The following is an 8876-nucleotide window of genomic DNA, read 5'->3' as shown; positions in this document are numbered from 1 at the left end:
TTTTTTTTTTTTAAATAATCACACTTGAGCACAGAATGTGCTTTGAGCATAGTTTGCAAAAAGATGACAGGGATGGCCTTATCTTGTAAAGAAAAATAGGGACTAAAAGGAAGAGCTAGCACATATTTATTACCATATGGACTTGGGAGATATTAGTTACAAGACAAAAATTCAACCCTGTAAACAGAGTAAAATAACTGTGGCAAGAGGAGCTGAACTGCTTCAGTCAGGAACAAAAAATAAATATTGCTACTGCAAATTAGAATCATAAATTCATTGAGATTTTACCAAAAGGTATAATCTTTGATTTAGATAAAGAATGCAAATACTAAAACCCAAAGTGATGGAAGTTTCAGGTACAAGAAGATTTCTTTTTTTCATTGTCCTTGCTTGCCTCTCACTGGGACAAGTTTACAGGGTAGGTAGGAGATGCTTGAGCTGGTAAATCGCTTTGGTGTTTTTTTCACCTGTTATATTCAGATGTCCACTACTGCTCTTGGTCACAACAGTAAAGCAGAGAAAAATGCAACACATCCAAGGTATAAAAAATGAGGAAGAATACCTTCAGCAAAGGAGTTCAATTTTCCAATATCTAGATTTTAATGATAACAAATTGAGAAAACTTCAAGTGTTTAGCATTGTATGAGCTATATAGTCAGATTTGGAACTGCAGCTATATTTGTCTCACAGAAAATATTGTCTGACAAGCACATAGAAAGGAGAAAAAACTAGACCTCAAAAAAAAGGCAAAATTCCCATTGACTTCACCAGTCCAGATTAGGATTATACTGCATTTTGCTGCTCTCTGTTTCAGGATTAAAAAAAAAAAAAAAAAAAAAAAAGACTTGTTCAACCCTACTGTTCTCCCTGACCACAGTCACCCAAGGAGTCTCTTCCTCCTCCAATCACACCCTTTATCTGAGCCAGAATTGCCCTGTCCTTCCCAAGCTGCTGCAGGTGGCATACAGGACACATCATGGAATGTGTTTGTGGGCTCTTCCTTCCAGCAGAACTACAATAGTGAGGAATCAGACTAAGCCAGAGAGAGATCCCATTCAAAATACTCCTGCATATAGTCAGAAAAACCATTTTTTTATAACTAAAGAGCACAACAGCTCACATAAAATGTGTATACACTAATTAAGTTTAGCTCTCCTAAGCTGTATCTAAAAACACAACTATAGCTTTTCAAGTTATAAAGTGTTTAGATGTAACTGAAAGAGGCAAATCACATTCTGCACTCTTAAAGTGTGGAGAAGATGCTTAATTATCTGCATAACTCTGGCATACTTTTCTTGAGCTATGAAAGGATAAATTTTTCCCTCTCCCTTTGAAGTCTTCTTTTTAAATAGCATCTTAAAGATTTTGCATGTCCCTTCCTCCCCCTGCTTTGTAAAAGAACATAAGTATCCTAGGACTGCTGAGTTTAGAACATGTGAATTATAGAGATGTTTAAGTCTTCACAGCAGCTGTTTTTCAAGCACTGTTCTTAAATCATAAATGATAGAATAAAATGGAAAAAAAAAACCACCAGAGCTCTGGGAAGAAAGTGTATTTGATCCTGCAAGACATTTCAGGAAAGCACTTAAGAATCCTCTTAATTAACAGGGATTATTCATTTCTGCAAAAGGAGTGCCTAAACACTTAGCTGGGCTAGGCTGGAATCCTGGAACTCTGTAGTCATGACACCTCCCATTCCTGAACATGCACATCTTGGAGAAAATGCTGCAACACTGTATCAGAACACAGAGTGGACTGATTTTTTTGTAAATCAGAAAATCTGAAACAAAACAGTTTTCAATTTCTCACACACAGAAACACCAGTGTGGGCAGTGCCAAGAAATCCATCCAGCTGCCAAGTCCACTCCATTGTGATGCCAGGGAGGACAAGGGACACTGAGATCCCCTCGTGCCTCCAGGTTTCTGCTTTGGTGGGCAACCAAATGTCAGCAGGGTTTGTGCCTTGGTGCAGCTTTCTGGAGCAGAAAGCCATTAGCATCTCCATCCCACTGCACCTCTGCAGGTCCTTAGGATCTGTCCCCAGCTCATCCCCTGCCCAGCTGAGAACCTGTGACCCTGCAGGTGGATGTGGAGGGGCCTCAGTGAGCTGCTGCTCTGCAGGCCATCAACACATGGGCTTGTGGAGCCTTTCCTGGTGTGCCTCCCTCCTGGAAATGTGGCCATCCCAACCTGAGCCTTCCATTGCTCTGCACTACCTCAGGCTTGGGCTCCTGAAGCAATGAGGAACAAGCACAAACATCCTCACAGCAATTAGCTTTTTACCCAGCTGATTGCACAGCACTGCAGAGGAGGGCAAGGGTGAAGGACAGAGAGGAAAGGGAGGGAGGGAGGATACCCAGACTGCCCTCAATACCCAGCTGCAGAGCTGAGACAGACCTGAGTGGTGATCCCTGAAGGGTGGAAGATGCTGTAGCTGGCAGTAAACACCTGCTACTTTCCAGTAGGGTGCTGGAGACATTTTGCCACCCTACCACAGCTACAGCAACAGGGAGACCACTCTAACCTCAATAAACCTCATTTACCTCAATCATGTTTCTTTACCTGACAGTTCTGCCTTAGGAATAAGACACTGTTTTTCTTATCAAATTGAAGGAAGGAGCTTATCTCTCATAAAAACACATTGATAAGCTTGAATACCCTGAATTTGCTCAAGAGAAAAATATTCAAAGCATATAAATACGACCAAAAGCAATAGCAAGAGTAATCTTGCAGCATCAAAGATTTATATCTCACTGTGCTGGACCTCAGCCTCTCTCCTTCCTGTTTTCCTAAGTGCCAAGATTTTAGCTTTAGCACTTCATTTCTGGCTTGTGAGGGAGGATGTGTGGAATGGGCTTCTCTCCCCGTACCACAAATCCAGAAGAAAAGAAGGGTTTTTGCTGCTGCTTTTCCTTTGTCCCATAAATGCAGCATGGCATTTGCTGGCCTGCTCTCACCAACAGCCCAAACCCCAGGGGTTTTGGGAGTACCTTGGGGAACACAAGCCCTGGGGACAGGCCAGAGGGGCTCCTGGAGAGCTGGCTGCTCTGTGGGAACCTACATTTAGCCTTTCTGCTCCACTTGTGATCTCAGATCCTGGGAGCCAATACATCATAAACCAAAGCAGCTGGAGAAAGCTCTTCCTGGATTATGCCCAAGTGGAGCAGTTGCATGAAGGATTTCAGCAGCTTCCAAGGAAGAAATTCAAAGACATCAAGGCATGTGACAACTCTGGCAAACTGCTAGTCTCCTTGGTGGAAAATTATGTTGAATATTGTTGGAAAAAGTATCTCTTTCTCTTACCTACAGAAGATGATACAATTTATACCAGTGAATTTAATCACAAAAATCCCTCAGAGAAGCCAGAGCTCCCACTTAAAATACCTTTATTTATCCCATTTCTAGTTTAAAAAAAAAAAACTAATAATTTTTATAAAACAATATCAAGAACCTTTGCACAAATTTAGTGCAAATGAGTGTAAACAGGCACAGCTCCACTGTAGTCAAGGTTACTAAACTGATGTGGAAATGCTCACTGGATAGAAAGCAAAAATATTTGCAGAAGCTCACCCTGGAAACCCTACAGACAAACAGGATCAAATTCTTTTCAGCTACACAGCTGGACAACAGATAAAATTCACCAACAGCAATGCAAGGACTGTGATTTGCAGTGAGGTAACAAAGAATTTGGCTCATGTATTTTTGTGGATATCATTAAGAAAACAATTTCTTTGGCTAGGCTATAAAAACAACAGAATCTTTAAATAGGCATCATACAAAGGAAGTGGTAGCATCATTGAATCAGGGAAGCCAGATCTTCTGCAGATGCAAATTAAAAGTAGCTTCACTGGAAAGCATGTAGCTGTGCTAATTTATAGCAGTTGAAGGCCTGGATAGCCATCTCAGCAAAGCTCTTGGGGAGGAAACAGAGATAGGATTTTATAAAGGAATCTCCATCTTCACTGTGTTTCAATAACTAATTTCTTCTGTTGCCTTTTCCAGCCCAGGAATCAAACTCAAGATAATTTCAGTATGGGAGGTAACATAAAAGTGGATCTTCATCCAAGGCTTTCGGGGCAGTTATGGAAAGATATCTACAAAAGCTCACCCACACAGGGTGAATACAGTTTTTATACATGTAGCAAATTAGTATAATTGACAAAAAAGCACCAGTTAGCAGGATGAGTGGTGATGGAATTCCCCCCTCCCCGGTCAAGCCCCTTCTCTGGAGCCCCCTTGGCACTGGCTGTACTTTGTCCATGAAATGGATCTCCAAGAGTTGTTCCCAACCCTGGCAGCCAAGGAGAGCCAAGACATCACAGGGACCTTGTACCCCTGGGGCTTGGAGCTCTGGGATTTGTTTAGTCTTTCTCCCTAGGGAAAGGGAAAATTACTGGGAAAATTAGCCACTAATTCAATAGGCTGCAGAGCTACAAATATGTGTGTGAAGGATACAGAGAACACATTAAAGGGAAAAGGCCAAAACCAAAACAGCATCACTTCAGCCAATATCCCCAAGGTAACCAAACCCCTGGTTGCACTTCCAGTGGTATCTCAGCTTCAAATGTGACAAGAAGTTGCTACCAACCCTGACAAAAATTAAAATCTATAAATGTATGTATGAATGCACATTAATTCCTCCCTATTCATCAGGAGCAGTATTTCCTGGAATACATATCCATCATCTGTCCTCCCCTGCAACTACCTGCTCTTTCCTAGAGTTCCACTTTCTCTGGCAAAAACCACAGAATTGCAGAATGGCTTGGGTTGGAAGGGACCTTAAAGATGATCCAGTTCCAACCCCCAGGTTGCTCAGAGCCCCATCCAGCCTGGCCTTGGGCACTTCCAGGGATGGGGCAGCCACAGCTTCCCTGGGCACCTGTGCCAGGGCCTGCCCACTCTGCCAGTAAAGGATTGCTTCTGTGTGTGTAACCTAAATTTTTCCTCTTTCAGTTTGAAGCCCTTGTCCTGTCACTGCAGTTTCTGATGAAGAGCCCCTCTGTGACCTCCTGGCTGGCCCCCTTCAGGTACTGGAAGGAAGGAAGGAGAGGCTTTTGCTGGGAGAGCACCCCTGGACTCCCTAAGTGCCAACATGTGATCTGCACTGACAGCAAGGAGAACTTTTATCTCTTAACACAGATTTAATTTCTAGAGCATGGATCCAAAAGCTGCAGGGAGAGAAGAAACCCCGGGATTATTTTGCCCTACCTGTACTTCAGTGGCTGCTGACTGTCCCCAGCAGCACCCCTGCACAGAGGGGGCTCCTCCTCAGAGCCAGCTCCCCTCTGGCCCTGCTCTTCTCCCCCTCCACCCCCAGCAGCAATTCCAGCACATGCAAAGGCACAGCGTGCCTGCTCTCCTGGGACACACTCCACCCTCTACGAGTCACTCCCTCTGCTATAGGTCAAGGTCAAAAGCATTTCCATTTTTTCAGCTTGGTGGGCTTGTCCCTCTGCACCTCTTCCTAAGCTGAACCACAGCCACTGGAGCTGAAATCAGCTTTCTTTAAGCCAAATGCCACATACCTGCAAGACAGAATGTTCCTATAGAGACCTGTGTGTGGGACAGAAACACCACCACACTCAGAAATTATGAACAAGCGCTTAAAATGCAAATCCAAAAGCCCCTTCTATATTACCTGCAGAGCAAACAAAATATAATTCAAACTTCAACTGTTCATAACCAAAAAAGACAAATGTAGGTTATTCTTGTACAATGCTGGATTAATGGTTCAGTTATGCAATAATATTCTACATGTGTCTCAGCTCCCAGTGATGTAACTATATAAACCCGTTAAATGGCTATTTCTATAAAATAAGCAATCCCATAATTAGGCTTACTTTTCCAATTCCTGTTCACTTAAGAGGATATTTTAATAACTTGGGACTAAGACTGTACCTATCTAGCCTGCCTGGTCATATCAGCATCCTCAGAAAATAACCATAACCAGCACTACTAGGTTCTTTTCTAAAGGTGTGCACACACTATTTTAGGTGCCTTAAGTAGCTACTGAATAAACTCAAAGTGGCAGTAAGTTATTTGCTATATCTATGCTCAATCAGCTCCCTTCACCAGCAAGCTTCAGATTGAGTTTTAAAGAAAACCCAAGGTCACAGACAGGACCTGGCTACTCTGTGGGGTTTTTGGCATGGTTTTTTCTCTCCCACCACTAGAGAAAACCCTCTTAATAGGAGATTCTACAACAGTGTTGCTTGCTTTGATGCCCAAAAGTATTCAAGGGGATACAGAGCTCAAATAACTTTACTTAGTGCTTGGAAGTTGTGAGGGGTTCTTTCAGAAAGTGCCACCAATGCAATGAGAACTATGTCCCAGGTTTTGCATTTGCCATTCAGGATGGCAGGAGGCCTTCTACTCCCTTTGAGGCAGGTTCTGCTTTTAAAACATACCAGTCAGGTGGAACATTGCAATATTTTGCCTCGGATTTTACAATGTCAGTTAAGAACTTACAAGTGTGAGCCATCAGCAGTGAACTTGCTATTTTTAAAAGGGAGAAAGTAGAAGTGAAGAGTGTTTCTTCTCTCCCAGAAATAATGAGCAGAAGTTTCCGAGAGCTCAGAGTAATTTAGAGAAGACTCAGAAGACATTTTTCCTCCTCTACTACTGGGAAAAAGCAATTTGCAACTCCCAGAAGCTGTGAGTCCCAGCAGGTACCTTGGGCACTGCAGTCTGGGCCTGTGCAGTGACCCCAGTGCACCCAAATCTTCACTCCACAGCCACAACAACCCCAGCAAGACTGCTGCAAGAGCTGCTTTTCCTCTCACCTCAAAGAGGTGACCACAAGGCAGAACTCTGGTTTTATTCACTTCCAAAAACTATTCTCAAGTTTGACTTTGTGTTTACTCTTCTGTGAAACTGGCCTAAAACTAGAGCCAGATCTTTAGCTCAAAATAGGTTCACGGACATCATGAACCTACCTTTGATGACTTGATAAAAAGCACCATGTTCATAGAGAAAGGAGGAACACAAGATCACAGGCAGTAACCACATTATTTCAAGTATCTTGTGCTGGATTACAGTTTATGGGTATGTCCATCATCTGACAGCACATTTTTTTTGTGGCTGTGAAGAACAGTTTATTTGGAAGAGAAATTCAATACAATGTCTTTTCTTGAAAAGCTGTGTGCCATAGGCATTATTTTGTAGTAGTTTATCCACTAAAGTAAGAATTTATGGCAGTTTAATTCCCTGAGTTAAAGGGGAGGGAAATGTAAATGATTCTGCAAAGGTAACTAGGCTACCAAGAAGCAGATGGCTTTAATTACCTATTTACAGGATTGTTTATACTGGGAATTTGAAAGAGACACACAGTTTAGAAACAATACTCATTGTGGGAATACTCTGTACATTTTAATTAAGCTGGATTTTAAATGGGAATAAAATGAGATTATTGAATGCTATCCAAGCTCAAATTGAAACCTCAAAATCATGTGTGCCCTGCACACAAGCATGTTGTAATATCAGATGTGTTCTAGGAGGCACAAATCCATACCTGCGAAGGCTCACCCTCATTTTTGCTGCTCCTGTTTCCTGCTGCACCAGCCCTGCCAAGAGGCCAGGCTGAGTAAGGCAGCATCACTGCACAGAGGAGACAGGCTCACATTTGTTTCTGGAACTCAGCAGAGCTGTCTGTTTAAACTCTCATGCAAGACTTCAGTGACCTGAGCCTCCTTTGGTAGTGCCAGAACCTCTCAGGGTCACAATGCTGGAATGACCCCAATACTGTAAAAGTCCTCGCAGCCCCATGCAGCCAAAGGAGGAGTCTGAAACACAGAGGATCAAGTTCTCAAGGTTGTTTATTTTTCCTTATCTATAACAGTCTCTCTGACCTGCTGAGGTCCATCTAGCAAGGAGGCCATGGCAATCTGCCTGTCCTCTCAGGCGGTGTTTACCTTTTATATCAAAAGTTACGTATAGTCTGTTTACAATACTGTGCCAATATCTATCATCTATGTTGGACCGTGTGTTTCTACCTTAAACCAATAGAAAAGTCACCATCACAGCAAGACATGTAGGACAAGAAGGAGAAGAAGGTCAGGACACTCCCAAATCCCTCCATCTTGTCCCCTTGAACCCCATTCTAAAAATCCCAAAATTCTACTTTTTCACCCTGTGTTAATTCAGCTTCCACACTACTCAAACCCTTGTGGCTTATAATTCCTCATACAAAGTTGGCAGCTTTTTTTCCATGGGCTAAAAATCGAAGCCACAGGTGTTTTTGACTTCCTGCCAGGGTCTCGAGACAGACAGGGCAGCCAGAGGGATGTCCTGGACTCCGACAAGAACCCAGGGCAGCGAGGCACATCCAGCCCTGACCAGGTGAGCACCTGCTGGGCTGGCCCAGCCCCATCTTGGGGTGAAGTTACCTGGAACCCATCGGGGAGCTCACCAGTGCTAAAGGAGAAGGTTCCACCCAAAAGTGTCACTGGCCTCTCTCACCTGCTCCCAAGATATTGCCCACCTCCCCCCAGCAGGCTGTCTGACCCCTTCAAGGGGTGTCAATCACTAACCAGACACAAAAGGAACTCAGCCAGAAGAAAAAGGGGTTTTGCAGTGCAGCAAGCTCTCATGAGCCTCAGAGGCAGCAGCAGGAGAGGGCAGGAGCACCCAGCCCTCCCTGCAGCAGCAGCAAGCAAAGCTGCTGGCCATGAAACCACGGGGGTCACAGCAGAACCTGCAAAACACTTCAAATAATGAGGCCCCTTGGGGCTGGCCAGGGTCTTGATCAAAGTGTGTTTTCCTTCAGACCTTCTGTCGCACTCACTCCTCACCAAGTGCTTTTATGGTGCAAACGTGGGCACAGACAACAGCAACCAAGTTGGCAACAGCTAAACCAAACAGCTTGAGAGTGCCCAACT

General features: G+C 43.7%; 2 long non-coding RNA genes across 2 annotated transcripts; one reads left to right on the top strand and one right to left on the bottom strand.

The window, feature by feature from the left end:
• Positions 1-2722: 2722 nt before the first annotated feature.
• LOC128807325 (uncharacterized) lies at positions 2723-3047 on the bottom strand. The gene is made up of 2 exons (XR_008437118.1): positions 2871-3047; positions 2723-2789 (listed from the first exon to the last, which is right to left on the bottom strand). It is a non-coding gene; the product is annotated as an uncharacterized LOC128807325 (long non-coding RNA).
• A 360-nt stretch (positions 3048-3407) lies between these two features.
• Positions 3408-7090, top strand: LOC128807324 (uncharacterized). The gene is made up of 3 exons (XR_008437117.1): positions 3408-4519; positions 4954-5027; positions 5140-7090. It is a non-coding gene; the product is annotated as an uncharacterized LOC128807324 (long non-coding RNA).
• Positions 7091-8876: the final 1786 nt, after the last annotated feature.

The sequence above is a fragment of the Vidua macroura genome, chromosome 5 (genome assembly GCF_024509145.1).
Source record: "Vidua macroura isolate BioBank_ID:100142 chromosome 5, ASM2450914v1, whole genome shotgun sequence".
NCBI classification, from domain to species: Eukaryota; Metazoa; Chordata; class Aves; order Passeriformes; family Viduidae; genus Vidua; species Vidua macroura.
Note: the sequence above shows the minus strand (reverse complement) of the source record. Positions and strands in the feature narration are given on the sequence as shown.